The sequence below is a fragment of the Alligator mississippiensis genome, chromosome 8, assembly GCF_030867095.1.
Source record: "Alligator mississippiensis isolate rAllMis1 chromosome 8, rAllMis1, whole genome shotgun sequence".
NCBI lineage: Eukaryota > Metazoa > Chordata > Crocodylia > Alligatoridae > Alligator > Alligator mississippiensis.
The window spans coordinates 7,327,487-7,344,831 of NC_081831.1; the positions used below are offsets into that span (position 1 = coordinate 7,327,487).

A 17,345-nucleotide genomic window follows, 5' to 3' on the forward strand; every position below is an offset into this window, starting at 1 on the left:
CCTCCCTGGGGCTCTGGACTTGCAGGTCCTAGTAGGTGGAAGGTGAGTGAGGCAGTGAGTGGCTTCTCCAGAGCCTACCTCCACACAGGGAAAGATGTTGGGAGCTGACTGATTGCATGCTGTGGTTAAAGCCCAGAACAGGGACTAAGGAGATGAGGGTTTTCTATTCCCAGCTCTGCTACAGATGTCCTCTGTGACCTTGGGTAAATCATTTTCTCCCCTGTTTGGGCCCTGCTACACATTCAGAATAAAGCTGGATAGAAACTAGCTCTAGAATTGTGATATGTTTACAAGCACTAACTTTACAGCTGGAGAGTCATTTTTATTGTGTGATAATTACTTTGTGTGTGTGTGGCCAGTCTAAATTTATTGCACGATTAACTAGTTAATTGTGATAATTACTCTGCGCTTATGGCTGGTCTTTCTTTGCATATGTGGCCGGTGTAAATTTATTGCACAATTAACCAGTTAATTGCAGAATATGTGTAACATGTAGCAGGGACCCTAGTTTCCTATAAAAAGGGGATGATGCCTGTCTTGATGGTGTTTTGAGGCTTCATTTGCATTTGCAAGGTACATTGAGCTCCTCAGATGGGAGAAAGCATTAATAGCGCAGGCTGCGCACTGAAGATCCACGCTGCATGGAAAACATGTGGAGTGTAAGTGAGAAGAGACTTTTGTGCCAGGTCTTTAGTGGACATGAAATGACAGCAACCAACATGCATGCAAGCCCTAAGCTTGGCTTAGATCGAAACATCTTCAGGACAGCTATCCTGGCCCAGGTTGGTTGCTCGGCACATTGCAAACATCAGGCTCCCATATGGTGTCCGGAGATGAACACCCAAGGCATTAGTCACTTAACTCTTGAACCGTTTTCTCCATGTGCATTTAAGCAGCAGCCAGCACCATGGGGCTGTGATTCTGTTTAGCTTCTTTTTGGTACTAGAGCAATATACACAATACAGATATTTCTAGGAGCAGTGCCGGAAGAAATTCTTTCATGCTGAATCATTGCTTCTTGCAAAACAAGTGAGGAGCTGGAATCCTTTTTTTTTTTTTGCTTTTAAGCGGCTTGTTGTAAACATCTCCAGAAAAGCACTGGGGCAGAAATGTCCATGTCCCTCTTCTTTCTTACCTCTCCGACAAGACATGAATTTAAAACAATTCACTTTGAAGTGCTTTCTTTAGTCAGATTAACTGCACTGGCTTCTGTGCCGTGTGTACTTTGCAGCTGGAATGTGGTTTGGAGAGCCAGCTGGCCGCTCCGCGGCCGCCCGAGCAGCACCCAGGGATAAATCGCTTGTGCCAGGTGAGGATGGAGACCTGGAGGACCAGCCTGTGGACTGATTCTGGAGGACTTGGACTGAACTAGCAAGGTACTCGGTGCTGCGCAGGGCTAAGTCCGTTGGACTGAGCTGAAAAATGTTTCCCATCCGCTCCCTACATGTAACGTGGCAGCCAAAGATAAACTTTTAAAACTACATGCTGCTTCTTGAGTACCCTTTCCCAGTTCCCCTAGCATGCTGCTGTGTGTTAAGAGGGCTCCAAACGCTATTATCCTAGACCATGTAATGAAGCTAGAGATACAAGTCCAGGTCCTCAGCTGGTATAACTCAGCGTGGCTCCACTGCTGCCAGGTAACACCAGTTGCTGTCTGATGTCTATATGAAGGGAGGTTTGGGAGATGAAACCATTTTCCTAAATTCTCCAAACTAGGAGACTTTCTACATATCACATATCCTATAACATGCATCATATTCATATATCATATCCCGGCTGGGGGCCTGACAAAGAACAAAATGTTGATTCCTGCCCCTGCGTTGATGTTTCTAGTGGAAGTGACTTTCCTTATTCTTTTGGATACAAATGTGTCCCTGGTTTTACTTCAAAAATTTCAACAGATGACTCTGGTCTGAAGCTTTTTTAATCCCGTGTCTGAACTGTGGCCTCAGACTCTTCTGAATGTGTGTGAGCTTATTGTACATCTGAGGAGAGGCCTCCGAAGCACAAATTGAGATTCATTGTCCTCTGAAAGTATTGTAATCAAGCTGCCTGTAATTTCCCAGCCTAGGCTAATGACTTTCTCCTCTTTGGAGTTGAAAATTTGCCATCAGACTGGACTGCAATCACTGTGTTAATGCAGGATCTTTATGAGCTGTTTTCAACCACAGAGGGCTTCCCAGTCCACAAGTTAATATTTGCGCCTTTTGGCTGTGCAATTAGAACAGCATATAAATATGAGGATCCTGATTAACCCTAGGCTTTGGTTTGGTCTGCCGCGTGTTCCCTGTGCCCTGTGTCTGATGGCCACGTTAAAAGCATAGGTGTAGAGAGCGAAACGGTTCTTGGCCTGATCCTACACAAAGCTGGCCTCCTAGCAAAGCTCCTATTGACTGCCGTGGTTGAGGATCTGCAGGAATCACACCTACCTTGGAAACACTGAGCTCACTTTAGGTTTGGTGAAGATCTCCTGCTGGAAAGACCAACCGAGGGTACCAATGTTCAGACAAAAGGCTCTCGCTGGCAGCTGGCAGGTGGACCAGAGAACAGCAAGTTGTTCCTGGCACAACTCAAGTGTAGGGACAGTGGGAGCATGTGTGCAGGGATCTCCCTCTCCTTCCTGGCTCGTTTCTGCCGGTCCCCGTGACATGCTGTGTGCTTTGTTAACAGAGCGGGGCATGGTTCCTCCTGCTCGCAGGGAAGGTGGTTGGGCGGGGGGCCTCACGTTCAAGTACATTGTTCAAGGAGGTGATTGGCTTCCCCCTGAAGACAATAAAACTGTGTTAAGTCAAAAGTTTTGTCTTTCTTTTTACTCGTCTGACTTGCTGTTATGCTGTCAGCTGGTTTCTCAGCTGGGTCACAGCAGAGGACCCTTTTCAGGCAGAGCGTGGATGCCACGCGGTTGGTAAACGAGCTCAGAGAAGATGGGCCGTGGCTAGGTGAGGCACGTGGAAGAAGGCACGGAGACCTCTAGTAGCATGTCAGAGAACGGAGATGAGTGAATGGCAGAGGGCTGGTGAAACCCGTCCTCCGCTGGCATGTTGTCCCATGATGACAGCCAGGAAGGCCAGACTCTGCCCCATCATGGCCCGCCCCGTTTTTTAAAACTAAGTGTAGTTCAAAGGCAGGGGAGATCTGAGGGCTGCACCCGCTGCCTCCATGCAAAAGTTCACCTTCGGTCCAAGATCCCTTGTTTGGTCAAGCAGAGAAAGCCCCTGAAAGTAGAGGGGGCTCTGGAAGGGCTGGAGCCCCCCTCATTGGGCAGATACAGCCATTCGGTTCCTGCAGAGATTTGTTTTTCCGATTAATTGGATCCTGCTGGTTCGTGAATGCAGTGCGCCCATGGGATGGAAAGAGGAGGTGAAGCCTGAGCTGCAGGCTGGCACATGCAGTCTTTAGCGCAGGTGCTTCTTTGCAGCTTCTCAGCCCGCAAATCCTTGTGTGTCGCGCTGCCTGGAAGCCGATGCTTGCTGCGTGCTCAGAGGCCCCTTCTGCGCCGGGTTTGAGTCCCGCGCACGTCCACAGCCCCCCGTGCACCCGGCCCTTGCTGAAGGCAGCCGGAGCGCTGAAGAGAGTCTTTCCCATTCTTAATCTTTGGTTAACAAGGTTGTTAAAGTCATTCTGTGCTCTGAGTAAACTAAACAGAATAGTACAATGACAAATTGGACAAAGGCTGTATTTGAAGTAGTCTTTAATCTCAGTTTTCTAGGATTAACTCCTATGTAAACAGTTACATTTTATCAGCTCAGCTGCCAAGTAATTTATTTGCTGGTCTATTTTTAGTAACTTCTAAGTACTTCAGTATTATTGGAAACAGGTTATGTAGGATTAAATGGAGCTAATTCCTCATTGGTATAGAAGGTAATTTAGGACCTGATCCTTCAAAGATTTTAAATACCTCCTTAACTTTACACACAATGAGTAATCAAGGGGGCTATTCAGAGCTTGTTAGTGTCTCTCTGTAAAACTTGGCAGGCTCAGGGCTTTAATATAGTATTTTTGGTACCTTTATGTGACCTGATTGTAGGTGATATGCAAAATGTAGGATGACAACACTTTTCCCCACACTGAGCAATTAAATATTGAGTTGTGATGCACTGTACATTGAATTAATTCTTTAAAAATAACCAGCATTTGCTAAACATTAACAAATCATAGTTCCTGAGCTAACCTAGTGTTTTTCCTATAATTGGAGCAAGAAATGACTGTGCTGTTCTAGCTACTGCGGCAAAAAAGGTTTTTGGTAAATGCTGGGTTTTTTTTAAATAAGCACCCTGTTCAGTCATTTTTTGAAGAATGAAGTGGCTGTGTTAGCCACATCTGCTACATGGGACTTCAGAGGGGTTTTTTACATTCATGAACATCATCAGATTGGATCAGTCTTTACTCCAGGAATTAATTTTGCCTGTTCAAAAGACTAGTGTCAGACTTCAGCAGAAATCTGAAAAAAAAAATTCCCACCTGTTATCTAATGCAGTATAGGAAATGATCCTTCTATCCAAAAGGGTCTTTAAAGCTGATTTTTGTCTATGTGGGGACTTACTTTACTGATAGCTCATGACAGCCATGGGCTGCAATGACCTGAGCGCTTCTCTGCATGGATCTCATGTGATCTCTGCATGGATCTCTGCATGGATCAGATGTGTCCCTGCAGACACATTTTGAAATCTCCGCTTTTCTCCACCGGTACTCTCTGTGCTCCCCAGGTGAGCGCCCAGCACGTTTCTGGATGAGGCCACATAGCCATGTAAGAGGTCTCATCCCATTCCTGGTTTGAATTAGGTATTAGATCCCATCCAAAATTAACCCAACCATGTTTGACTTAACTCCTCCTTCGAGCTCATTTGATGTGCAGCTTTAATGTTCCCAGAAGTTAATTCCACCCAGAAGTGCTGATCTTCTGGTTGTCCACTGGGAAATTCAAAGTGGACCTGTGCCAAAGAAAGTTTAAAACTTTCCCCAGGTTTTTGGCTTAGTGTCTTGCATGCTTGAATAATGGTGGAGCCTGGATCACTATTAAATCACTCTTCTAACAGAAATTTCCTCCCAAGGGAGCAAAGGTTTATGTTCACCACTGTTGATGCCTAATTTGGCTAGAACTGATTTAATCCCGGGTTGTGTAACATTTACAACAGCCGGCTTGCACACAAACACGATCCTCTCGTTATAACCCTCTTCTGAAGGGATAAGATCGTTAAGCCCCCCCCAGCAGATTCAGTCAACGCCATTTCCTGTTCTGGCTGGCTCGTTGTGATGGTGTCTGTGTAGAATTAAGGATGATTTGAGTTTTATCCTTTTTTTTATATACATATAACCCGAAATCATAACCTGTGGGACTTTCCATTACCCAGGTTCATTTAGTTGGGAAGTTTGAACTTCAAGACAGTGAAGGGCCAAGCTCAGAAGAATAATGCGATACAATTGCCTGCGAAATCCTTTGAGGAACAGGTGTAATTGTGATCATAGACATTTATGAGCGAATGTACTACCAAATGTAATCCCTGGAGGAAGGACTATTTAGGGCTAGAGCGAGTGTGAAAAAAAGGACATAAAAGCTGGCGTTAAAAGATTTTAAGGTCTTCAGCGAGGTCCCACAAGTGTTCAGCACAGCTTAAAGTGTTCGCTTTAATCCACCCGTTTGTTATTCCAGTCCTGTTCCTCCCGGGGCTACTGGGGGGTCCTTCTGCGAACCAGGATCTCAGGGTCCCATAGGAGGTTTCAGCAGTGCCAAGCCATCCCCTTCCCCCAGCTTGACTTGGGATCCCGCAGGTTGGCTTCTTGCTTTCACCCTGGGAGAGGAGTGAAATCTAGGACCAAACATTTGCAGCTCCTGCCCCCACCTCCAGTTAGCAAGTGTTGGCTGGGGAGCTGAGGGAATGACTTGGCAGCTTGGGAGGATAGTGTTGCCTCTCACTCTTTTGTGGGCACGGAAATTTTCTATGAGGAGTGGTGCAGGAATTTAAAAAGCTGCCCGAAGGCTGAAGCTGGCTCAGGAAGTGCAGCGTGGTTGAAAGCCCTCCCCTGTGCTCAGGGCCAGCCCCAAGAGCCGTGCACCACTTTGATCCCATTGAAACTCTTTTTTCCACCTAAGCCTTGTGTACAATCGCTGTGGTGGGCTGCGACTCGCCCACTGCCATTAAGGAAATGCAGCTTCTTGGCAAGCTCAAGGAGGGAACATGAACAACTCTAAAGACAAACACGTAGGAAGCGTTAGAGAGTGATAAGGATGCCAAAATGGTAAATCAAAAGCCAAGAAGGAAGGAGATGAAGGGGAACGTCAGCATAAATCATTTTTGAGTCACACAGCCAAGCAAGAAGTCGGTGGGCCTCCAGCGGGACGTGAAGGGGAGTGTAGCGAGCACCTGAACACGTTCTTTGACTTGATAAACAAGGGGAAAAACCTGACGGTCCCATAATGGCTGGAAGATTGGGGACTACAGGCCTTGATGAATCCCAGACTACAAGTCAGGGGACTGGGCTCCTCGGTGGGCCCCGTCCTCCAGGGAGTTTGGGCAGAGGAGGTGGGAACCAAATTCTTAGCCTCGGGATGCTGATGTTATGAAGTTGCCCATTAAAAAAACATTACAATCCACCACCAGGGAGTAGCTCTACATTTGCCCAGCTCCACGGGGAGTGATTGATGCCTGCATGTACTCCCAGTGAATTCTGAACGCTAACAGTGTCGGCTACCTATAGCCAGCTGTAGCAGCGACACGCGCCAGTAATGGCCAACTTTTCCAAATTGCAGTTCATTTGAAAAACAAACAAACCACTGTTTCAGTTTAGGAAGAACTAAATCGAATTAAACCCCAAGCAGCCCATGACACTACTGCCAGTGGTGCTTTTTGGAGAGGGAAGGCAGGGAAGATCATTCTGTGCTACCTTCCTGAGTTAAGCCCGTGGCAGGCAGCCTGGGCAAGAGCCATAAACACGCCGGCAGTTCAAGGGTTCCTCCCAGGCAGCTCACTTGAGGCCGTTCCCCCACGGAGAAATCAAAGGTCTTTAGCCGTGCTGTAGTCCCTCCATTTGGGTGTTCCCGTTCCAGGTACTTCCCCTCCGTGGCAGAAGGGAGAAGAAACCACTTGCCCAGATCAAAGTAATGTAGCACTTTCCTGTTATTTCAGCTATAGGGTCACTGACACCATACCTAGGTTCACAGCGTCCACCGTCCATCATACCTAGGTCCACAACGCTCACAACATCCAGCCCCTCCTGAGCTAGAGAGAGGGATCTGGCTCCCGTTGCTGGTGCATGCGCCTGAGACGAGCTTAGGGCCTGAGCCTGCACAACCAATGAGTCTCCCTCCATTCATTCCAGTGGGCTTCAGATACCCCCAGAAGACCTACTTCTTACTTGTGTTGAGTACCTGCAACTCCTAATGAGCCAAAGAACTGTGATGCTCATTACTGACATGTGTGAGCGCCTTACTGAAATCCAGAGCTGTGCCTGGGGAACAACTTCAGGAGGAGGCCGAGAGACATGTATTCAAGTGACTGAAAAATGCCTTAGCCTGGGGGAGAGTGAAAAGAGGTTCAAAAGGGGAACATTTCCCATAGCGCTGCCTCTGCGACGCTGTTCCCTTTCCGCTCCACGAGAACGAGGGTGAGGCGAACGCGGAGGAACGCTGAATTCACCCGGGGGCGCGGCCGTGCTGCGCTTTGCCCAACTCTGCTGGTCCCCATGAAGGTGGAAGAGAAGAGTAGGCTGGAGATAAGGAGCAGGAGAGCCCAAGTGGCAGATGTTGATCTTCTCAGCCTCTTACCAGTGCAAAGGTCTCCATCCAAATCTGCAAGAGCTCTGTGGCCGGGAAGTATTTTTAGAAGCCAATCAATCAGCGATGACTTTTCAAGTTCAGGCAAGTCAAACACAGGCTGCAAAGTTACACAGAAGCCCTGTGTGTACTAGCACCACTGGTAAGCCTGGCTCGCTTGACGTCCTGTGCCAAAATCCATCGGTTACCAGCACTGGAGACCTTTTAGCAAGATGTCTGAGAGACACAAGCGTATAAACAGACTGCTGATTGTCAAACACGCACTTTTTTTTTTATTGAGGCCATAAATTATAATTTGGGCTCCTACAGAGGCCTTCATTCAAGGATCCAGCAGTGTGCAGCAAGCACTGACACACACCCCTGTGGAGTGGGGGGATTGCTAAGAGCTTTTCACAGATGGGGAAACTGAGGCACAAGGTTTCTGAGGAAGGTTTTTAGGCTAGACTTGGTGAGTGGAGGCTCTGATTTCAGGCAGTCTGTTTCTGTGTGTTTGTTCATGCACTTTAGAGCAACGGGCTCCTGACACTTGCTGGGGCTCCTTGCTACCACGTTAGTGGAAATAATCATAATAATTAATAACAGAAACATGCTCAGTGCTCCTGAAAGTCAGCCCCAGCCTCTCCCTGCCTGGGCACCAAGGAGCTGACACATCCTGATTTGTAGCTGCCTCTGAAAACAGTTGGCTTTTCTGTGCCTTCGTTTAACCAGGTGGAAAATGGACCTAAATTTTACCTCCTTCCCAGCATGTAGCAAATCCACCAATGCTCAGGAAAGGCAGAGTAGAGGTACTGTAGTTTGTCCTCCTCTGCTGCCTTTTGCCCTTCTCCTCACAACTGCAAGTCATCCGCCGCGCAGCGCTCTCCGCCGGAGTCTCTGCACAGCTGCGCAAGCTGTAATGCGTGGCTGGATTTGCAGCTTGGACTTAACTCGCATGTTCCCACGCCAGCTGGAGGGGCCTGCTGGGGTTTTTTGCTGATGCATCAGAAATATATTTTTAGGATGGTTTCTCTATAATTATCACATTATAGTTCCTTCTGGATCGCTCTGAGGATAGTAAACAATTGCTGTACTTGCAAGAGGTCAAGCATACAGAAAGACGTTCCCTGCCTGTGAGGTCTGCTGTTGCATCTTAACTCGCAGTGTCCCCCCACCCCGAAAAAGGGAGCCCACTGGGAGGGACATGCAGCCATTGCTCAGGCTGGTGATCCAGGTCTTGTAATTCCCACCTCCTGCCTCAAGCCCATCCTCTGAACTGTATCGACGGATGTCCGAAGGGACATCTATCGCCTTGCGTCCTTCTCCAGAGCAAGACGAGATCTGCCCTGCACAGTTCTGCCAGCAAAGCTTTGGGTGTCTCTGAAGCGCCTATGCTGTTAAGTGGAGCAAGGCTTCTGCCCATGTCCCCCAACCTCCAGAAGGCATCGGTAGTCCCTTCTGTGCCTACTGCAGGCCATCACTGTCCCTTTAGCAGCTGCTGCCTTTCCAGGGTGCCCTTTAGGCTCTGCCAGCACAGCTGTTGAGCGGAGACCTGTGGAGCTGCCAGGAGTACCTGGCTGTGCACATGCTTTGCAGAGCTGGTGGTGATGTCTGCTCACTGCCAACCAGCAAGTGAAGGCCAACAAGGCTGACTTCACACTTTCTCTGGATGCTGTGGTTCATACGCTGTGCTGCGTAGCACTTAGGAAGCCCAATCAACGATCATCACCATTTGATGCTGGATGGACAAATAAAAAAGGCTGGGTTTGCCCCAGGGAGCTGGGCCTCTGACGGGATCCAAGAGGTGGGCGCTACAGATGAATTGGTTTGAGGGCTGGGAAGAGTCAGAACCAAAATAGAGTTGATTTTTCAAAAACTGCTGTCTGCTCACCACGTGCAAAGACTGCCGTGGCAGCAAGACGCAGCCAGACGAAGGTGGGAGGAATCCCTGTCTATTTTTTAATGCTGGGGCAGTAGTAAAGATGAAGAAAAGCAACTGTGGCATGAAGCTGTGTCTGTGGCCATGGCCAGTGGCTCACGTGAATACTGCCCCTGCCACGTGACAGGCATATAGCACTTACTTTCTGCAAGTGTGAGCCAAGGCGAGGCAGGTCACGGGCTCTGGAGAGCTGCAGTGGTACCTACAGGGCACGGCAGACAGGAGGCTGCTAGGCACGGCGGTTAAAAAATGTCCAAGAATAGCTTGATCCTCATGAGAATGACACTGGGAAAATTAAATATTGCCTTTCCCAAATCCAGCTGGCGGGTCAGACCACTGAATGTTATGCTACCAATATAGGTAATAAAGCCAAGCCCTGTAAATGTGAATAATTAACGGATGGACTAATTAGGCATCTAATTATTGGCGGTGTGACCATTACCCATGTCAAAGAAAGGAAACTGTGTTAAACAGGATTTGACTTTGCAAACAGGAGAGACTGAACACTAGTCCCAAAAGGAAGCCGGAGCAGGCCGTGGAAGCACTGAAGTGCCCCTTATTAAAATGCAGACCAAGGCATGAAGATACAGTCCCGAGGTGAATGAGGACTTCAAGGTCAAGGTTAAGTTTAGTGCCTGTGGCCTTCCTGGTCTGGTTTCAAGTGAGAAGAGGAGGGAGGGCTTCACCACCAAAAGCCAGACCCCTCAGGGGCAATGCTCTTACATGTTAATTCACACGGGCCTCTCAAAAGTGAATGCAAAATTCTGCACAGGCAGCCATATATAGCACGCAATAAAGTGTATTGGCTCGACAAAACCTAGGCTTATGTTTCTGAGACCCACGTATTTCCACCTGTTGAGTCATGACCCGTGTACAGCCAGACAGACTTAGCGCGCTCCTGTAGCAAGAGCTGCAGATGCTCGCACATAGGACAGGAAGGTGATAGAAAAGGCATCGTGCTTCAACAGAGCCATTGGTCTGAGGATTTCGGGGTGCTTGGCAAGCGTCATGGCTCCACCTGCACAACACGCATGGAGGAGAGGGCAGGGTCCTCCTCCCTTTACTGGTGGGGAACCTGAGGTGCAAAGGGCTGTTAAATCTTCACTGAAGCTGGGGGCAGCTTCTTGAGGCATGCTCAGACCTCATCCCTGCTCTGTATTACAGGGTGTTGACAGTGCTGAATCGAACAGGGATGTGAAACCATCATCCCCCGCAAAACCCCCTGTGGATGCAGCTGTTGGCAGAAAGCAGCTCCTGGGGAGCCGGGGTTGCTCTGGGGCCAGAAATGTCCTTAATGCTAGCAAGGTTGGGTCTCCCCCTGAGAGCTTTATCTGCCCTAGTGTTGTTATAGTGTGGACACAACTTTAGTTTGGGGGTTTGAGGAGGCTGAACCCCCCACCTTCCCCTCTGGCATAAGCAGCCATGCAGGACATCGGTGGCAGGAGCCCAGCATCAAACCCAGGTTTCGTGGCTTCCAGGACGATGCCCCTAACCACAAGGCCACCCCTCTGTCTGACTGCAGTTGTGATGCTGCTTCCACCATCCTTAAGTGCAACCTAGCGATTGAAGGAGCGAATGGCTGTCTCAGCACTGAAACCCCTTGCTGTTTTTGGTGGGTGATGCAGGCTCCATGTTGTTTTAATGTAGTTTCTAGTATTTAATGCATTTTTATTGCTTACTCTAATAACAGCGACGGCGTGGTGAGAGCCAAACTAAACAAGCCGTGCCAACAAGCCAAACATTTCACGTTAACCAGCAGAACGGATGCCTCTCACCCCTACTCCGGCTTTACTTAGACATGGAAATCGCAGCCCTTACCAGGCAGTCAGCAAAAGCAAGACAAACTGCTCCTCTGATGGCTGGCAAACAGACCTCCCCCAGCCTTACTGCCATTGCTTTCAGCGGGGAAGCCCAGACGAGACTCAGCTAAAAAAAGGCAAAAAGCAGGTGCCAGTTCTGGTGTGCAAGCTGGCATGCTCTTCTCATGCGTTAGGGCACGACTGCCTTGTGGCAAACACGTCTAGGCCCCGTTAGTGTCAGTGGGAGCTGGGCTTGCTAAGCAGCTCTAGAAAATAGACCACAAACTAGTGGCTGGTTATGTTCAATAAATCTCCCCCGGCTGAGGCGAGCCAGTGGAGCTCCACCGAGGTAGGTGCACGTATGCCCAGTTTCACCAGCTGGTTCTTGCATGCATCTATACTTTTACTCCTCCTTTCCTTTGTAGTCTATAGGCCTCCCAAGTTTCCCTTGCTTGCTTTCCTCTATCCGTCAGGTCTCTCCTCCCCGCAACGCTGCCTGCTATTCTTTCTCTCTCGTTCCATATTTCTACTCCGATCGCCTTCCTGTTCTTTTAGCACCTTATATTCAGCTGCCTCTGCCCATCCTCCCAACGGGAATACACATCTCCTTTCCTTATCCCATCTCTGGGTACCTCCATGGTGATTCCATCTCTTAATTTTCCCTATCAGCCCCTCTCTCCTTTTCAGTGGCCCATTTCCTGCCCTCACTCCTTCACTGCTGGGCATCCCTACTTTTCTTCACCACTGGAACAAGGAGAAGATGAACCAGGACAGGGATGACAGTGCTCGAGAGGTGCCAAGCAGTGTCCCACCTGCGTTGGTCTGGGCTGTTTTCGTCTGACTAGCCAAAGCTGGACAAGGACTCTTGTGCCCTACGTGCTACGTCATCTAGCGTTTCCCCTTCAAGAACCCAGCAGTTTACACTGGCCTGAACAGTGTAAGTGCTTGAATTAAAATGTCACAGAGTATAAACACATACTTAAAGGTTTTTTTTTCTCCTTGGGATACACTTCATGTTTTCACTTGTGAAGCATTAAACATCTGTAGCTGCCAGCTATCTGTGCCTTGGCCCACGTAAGTACGTGTTTTCTAGTTGCATTCGGTCAGAAGTAATCAGAGAGCTGCAACCTCAGCCGGGACAGAAAATAATCAATCTAACAAGTTGGCGTGTGAGCCGTTACAGAGGATGCAGTCTGCCGCTAATTGGCTCCGCTTCTCCCCTCGTAAGTGGAACATGCGGCAGGAACAAGCGGACGCTGAGTGCTGGTCATCCTGCGTGACAGATCTGCCTGCTCATCCCTGGTGAATTCACCCTACGCAGCTCGAACGAGTTTTGCACGCCCATCGTCACATGGCGTTTTTATACAGCAGATTCGAAACCATGGGACGCCTGCCCGAGGCATCTGTGGGGCAGCACGTGTGTGCAGTTTTAGATTTGGGGGATGATCAGCAATGGGAGGAGAAGCTCGGAGGAGGAAATGCTGGCCTTCTCTAGCTCCCTTCCTCCAGCCTGCAGCCCGGAGCAGTCCAGGACTGCTGCATCATGCAGTCACCCGCTGTGCCTGCATCTATCACACCCTCCCGCTGCCTCCATCTCATCTCTGACTCAGAGTTTCCTGGGCAAAGAAGAAAGCGCATCTTTAAAAGCATCCGTCTGCTGAGGCAGCAGGACACGGTCACAGGCAGCGAACAAATGATGCAGCAGTTCTGGGATGCCTGTGGCATTATTGTTCTGGGCTGCAAATGGGAAGCAGCTGTGCCCCGCGGTAAAAGGGATTGATCATCTCTTGCAGGTTCGCATAGTTGATTAAAAACAGCCACTTTACACCTGGGCGTTATGGTGCTGAATAGAAACCCCGAGGTGGGCAATAACCGTCTGCCCCTTGTTTGTAGGACAGGTGCTTAAGGGACTTCGGTAGGGTGGAAAAGCTCAGACAGAGAACTGCTGTTAGCTTGGGGGGCACCTTGCTAACTCAAACCATCAGAGCCAGGAAGAAAGTTTATTTACACTGTCTAAGTAGTACATGTATTAATACATCATACGGCACTCTCCAGCATGCTCAATAGCCTTAAATATGCTCAGGCTGCATACACTGTTAATAGTTTTAGCCTCCAATAAATCAGCTGTTACAGCCTGTCATACATTTTTAAAGCATTTATTGTTAATGGAATTTCACAATGTGGTTTAAAGGACATCATTAATGAACATAACTGCGCCTCATAGCAATTTGATAAAGATGAAAAAGGCATTTATGAATTCCACTTCACTTTCAACTGCTGCTAGGGTGTTTCACCACTTGAAAACACACTGCATTTAATCTTGAGCCTTTGTGTTAGCTGCAGACTAGTACAGTGTGACTCTGTAGGGAACATATAACTACAGTCAGTCCAATTCTCCCCTCCCATTACCCTGTAAAACTCCAGTCGTCTCGTTGAGGTTACCTCCGTGGAAGAGAGAGTATTGTTGGCCCAGTTTCCCCAACTGGTACCTTTAATGCACCAAAATCAGATAAAGAAGGGATGTGGGGCGGAGGTGGGGAGGGAATAAAACAGAGATAATGAATATATCTTAATACTGATGGAAACTTGAAAGGAAAATAATTTGCCTAATGCAGACAACCGATCCTCGTTAATGGACTGCTCTCCATTACATTATCATTACAATGACTAAAGCACTTCTTTGTGTGTAAATTAATGGTGGAATTGTATTTCAGCACCGAACAGCGTACGACTAGCTGCACTACGACAGGACCCTCGGCGTATCTAAAGGCTGGTGTCTCCTCCAGACACGGGTCTATAAATGTTTGTGGCGCATGAGAATGGGAAGTGTTATGAGTTATGACGTGGCTGCGCCATCAAAGTGTCAGCATCAGACAAGGTCAGCTGCAAGGCAGAGGGATCCTGGAGCACAGAGGCTGGTTTCAGAAGGGACCAGTCAGTCAATGGTAGGGTTGGGAATGGTCATGGAGACAGGTACGAAATGCCCATCCGTGCGCACAATAAGCACTTGTATCTACACGAGGTGTTCTCAGCCTGGGCTGGGGTTTCAGTTGAGGGCGTGCGACATCTACACTTTACAGCCATCTGGCAAAGAAGGGGCGGGGAGGGCAGCATGGAGTAGTGGACTGAGGGCCAGGCATTGGGAGGCCATGGCTCTATTCCTGCCTCTGCTCTGTGACTTTGCACCACTTCCTTCTCCCTTCTTTGTCTCTCTTTTCCCTCCAGCTCTTTGCCTAGTTTGGTCATGAGCTCTCTTCGGGGCATGACCGTCTCTCACCATGGGGTTGTGCAGAGCCTAGCTCCTCTTCAGTGCTGCTGCAATAGAAATAAGAGTCACAACCAGTGTGCCATCTAGAGCTCCCTTATCTCCAACCCCTCCTGCTGCCGAATTGCAGATCTCTGTTAGCAAATGGCGATGGAATTCGAAATATAAACAGAATATTGTCTGGGACCTCATCTCACGTGGGTGTAAGCCAGGAGAAACTCCAGGGAAGTTCAGCTGCTGTTAAATGGGCATTAGTCATAAAAGAACTGGGACTTATATATAAAATACACAAATGCTAGTTACACTAACCCTTATAGTTCTAGATAGAAAAATATTGTGGTATTTTAGCTGTCTGCTCCTTGAGCCAGACTTCTCCCTAGTGGTGACTGTATTACATTATAATCATTCATTTTTTCTTGACTAATTTCCTCGCGGAGAGGGCTATAAATAATCATTATTGGTATTGCAAGGAAGCTGCAAGTTTCTGAACAAACGTGACTGAATTCTCAATGTGTCCAGGGTTGATACAATGCCTCTGTTTTCCCTTTTTTTGGTATTTTATATGCACAAAATTTCCAGAAGGCTGCTTCCCCCTACCTCCGTGAGAGAATCAGATCCACTTGGGCTGCTGCCGCACGCGCAGCGTCTGGCTCCCGGCTGGTGTAGCAGGGGTGGGTGTTTCGGTTCACAGTTCAGCAGCGTGAGACCTGAGCCCGGCAGTTCTTCGAGGACAATCCCGAGTCCGTTGCATGTCCCAGAGGGCACCTCTTACCACTGGTGGAAAACTCTCAGCAATGAAAATACTGTTTTATCCTTCTCAAAGTGCCCCTTGCCAAAGTCAGCCAAGACTCCAGAAGCACTTACCCTGCTATAACTAATGCATCATTAATATTCAGCGAACATGCTCAGAATTCAAGACAGATCCAGGCTCCCCTTAAGTTTTCAATTTCTGATGTGGCCTGTGATCGCTGCCTCTGTTTCTTAGGCACAGTCCTGCTCCTGCTGAAGCCCATGGGCTTGATCTGCTCTAGTTACACCGGCATAAATCAGGGAGCACCTCCACGGAGAGCAAAGTCTAATATTGGTGCAAGCGAGAGATGAACCAGACCTTGTGACCAAAGCCCCTTTACTCCACTTTGGTGGCAACAGACAGAATTGGGCCCATGAGTTTGGAGATCACTGCCTCCGTGCTTAAGGCTGTTTTCTGTGCATTCAAGACCCTGGATTTTCTGCTCGTTCTGTATCTTGATGCAGGTCTCTGTCAGCCTCTCCCCATAAAGCTGGCTCATCTTATTAGAGCAGGCTGCCTCCTCAGTGTGCTGGTAGTTATGAATCCCCTTCTTAGCCTGATATTAATGAAGCCCTGGGATTTTTCAAAGAGTGACCTGGAATGTAATGGGCTATGGGCATCTAAAATCACAGTTAAAACAACTCAGCAGGACAATGGAAAATTAGGTCTGGGGTTCTGCTAAATTAGTGCTTCTCAAATTTGTTAAAGACTCAAGGCCCTCCTTGTAAAACACCACCTCTTCGTTTTCACTGTTTTTGCAGAAAAATAATTGAGCAAGTCTTCTGTTGCAAAGACCTCAGCAAAACCACAGCAGGGCAGAACATTTTTGACACCGTGGAGTCCCATTTGAAATCGGGTTTATCTTGTGCATCCCGTGTGGCAGTTTGCACACCGACGCGTGCAAATTCTGCCCGGCAGTGTGTGTCACCCTTAATAGGAGCCCACGGCACCCTGCTTGAGAATCACTGTTTCAAATAAAAGGCCAGTGTAAATGAGAGAGGCTTTTGTTATTCAGTGCACAAACAAGCCAAGCTGCCTTCAGCCTGATTTTAGTCTTATTTCCGCTGGTGATAACCAGGGGTGCCCCATCGTCGTCAGCATTGTTTCCCTTTTCCACTAGGTAGGAAGAGCAGAACTGTGCCCGGGAGCAACCAGGTTTTGCCAGCGTTGCGTCTTTTATTGGGTCTTTTCCATTGCCTTTCCCTGGGAGGGAGGATTCCAGCCACAATTTTCAGCTGCACACTGTCCCTTTAATGCAGAGTTGTGTTACTCTTTCAATGCCAAAAATAAATGTGAGTGAAGGAATAAACAGGCCTGAAAAGAAGGTCCGGACACCTGGGAGACAAGGCTGCCTTGTGCTTCCTGCAGCAATGGGACTGTTCAAGAAGAGATTGCTGTTAGGGAGGGGGAAAAAAAAGCCCACTCCTGTAGTGCTGCCAAGGTCAGGAGATGCTCAGCAAAGCTCTGGTCACTCACAGCAGAGATGCCTGAGGGCAGATTTCACTTATACACCCAATTATTCCAAGATTTCAAAGTATTTTAGAGGAGAGAAGAAGCGAAACGCACCCTTCTTATCCCAGCTCATCTTCTGCCATTTTCAGACACTTACGGCAGCCGTACCCGCTACAAATGATAGTTGGTCTATTTGCAGTGTTTATTCAGTCCCCACATCAGAGCAGCCTTTTAGTCTTTTATGATAAATCTAGCCTCATCCAGCTCGGGAAGGTAGGGTAGTACATCAGCCCATTTGAAAGAAGGGGTGCACAGAAGCACAAGGAGCGCAAGTAACTTGCCTGATATTTCAG

The 17,345-nt window shown here is 48.3% G+C and overlaps 1 long non-coding RNA gene across 8 annotated transcripts in view; it reads right to left on the bottom strand.

Annotated features, from left to right (window-relative positions):
• Positions 1-13,625: 13,625 nt before the first annotated feature.
• The window catches only part of LOC109284820 (uncharacterized), a 39,715-nt gene continuing 35,995 nt past the window's right edge, over positions 13,626-17,345 (bottom strand). For 6 of the 8 annotated variants that reach the window (XR_009463796.1, XR_009463798.1, XR_009463797.1 and 3 more), the window contains one exon: positions 13,626-16,788. This is a non-coding gene — a long non-coding RNA (uncharacterized LOC109284820). The remainder of the gene's footprint in view (positions 16,789-17,345) is intronic. The other 2 variants (XR_009463800.1, XR_002092400.2) reach the window with 2 other exon arrangements.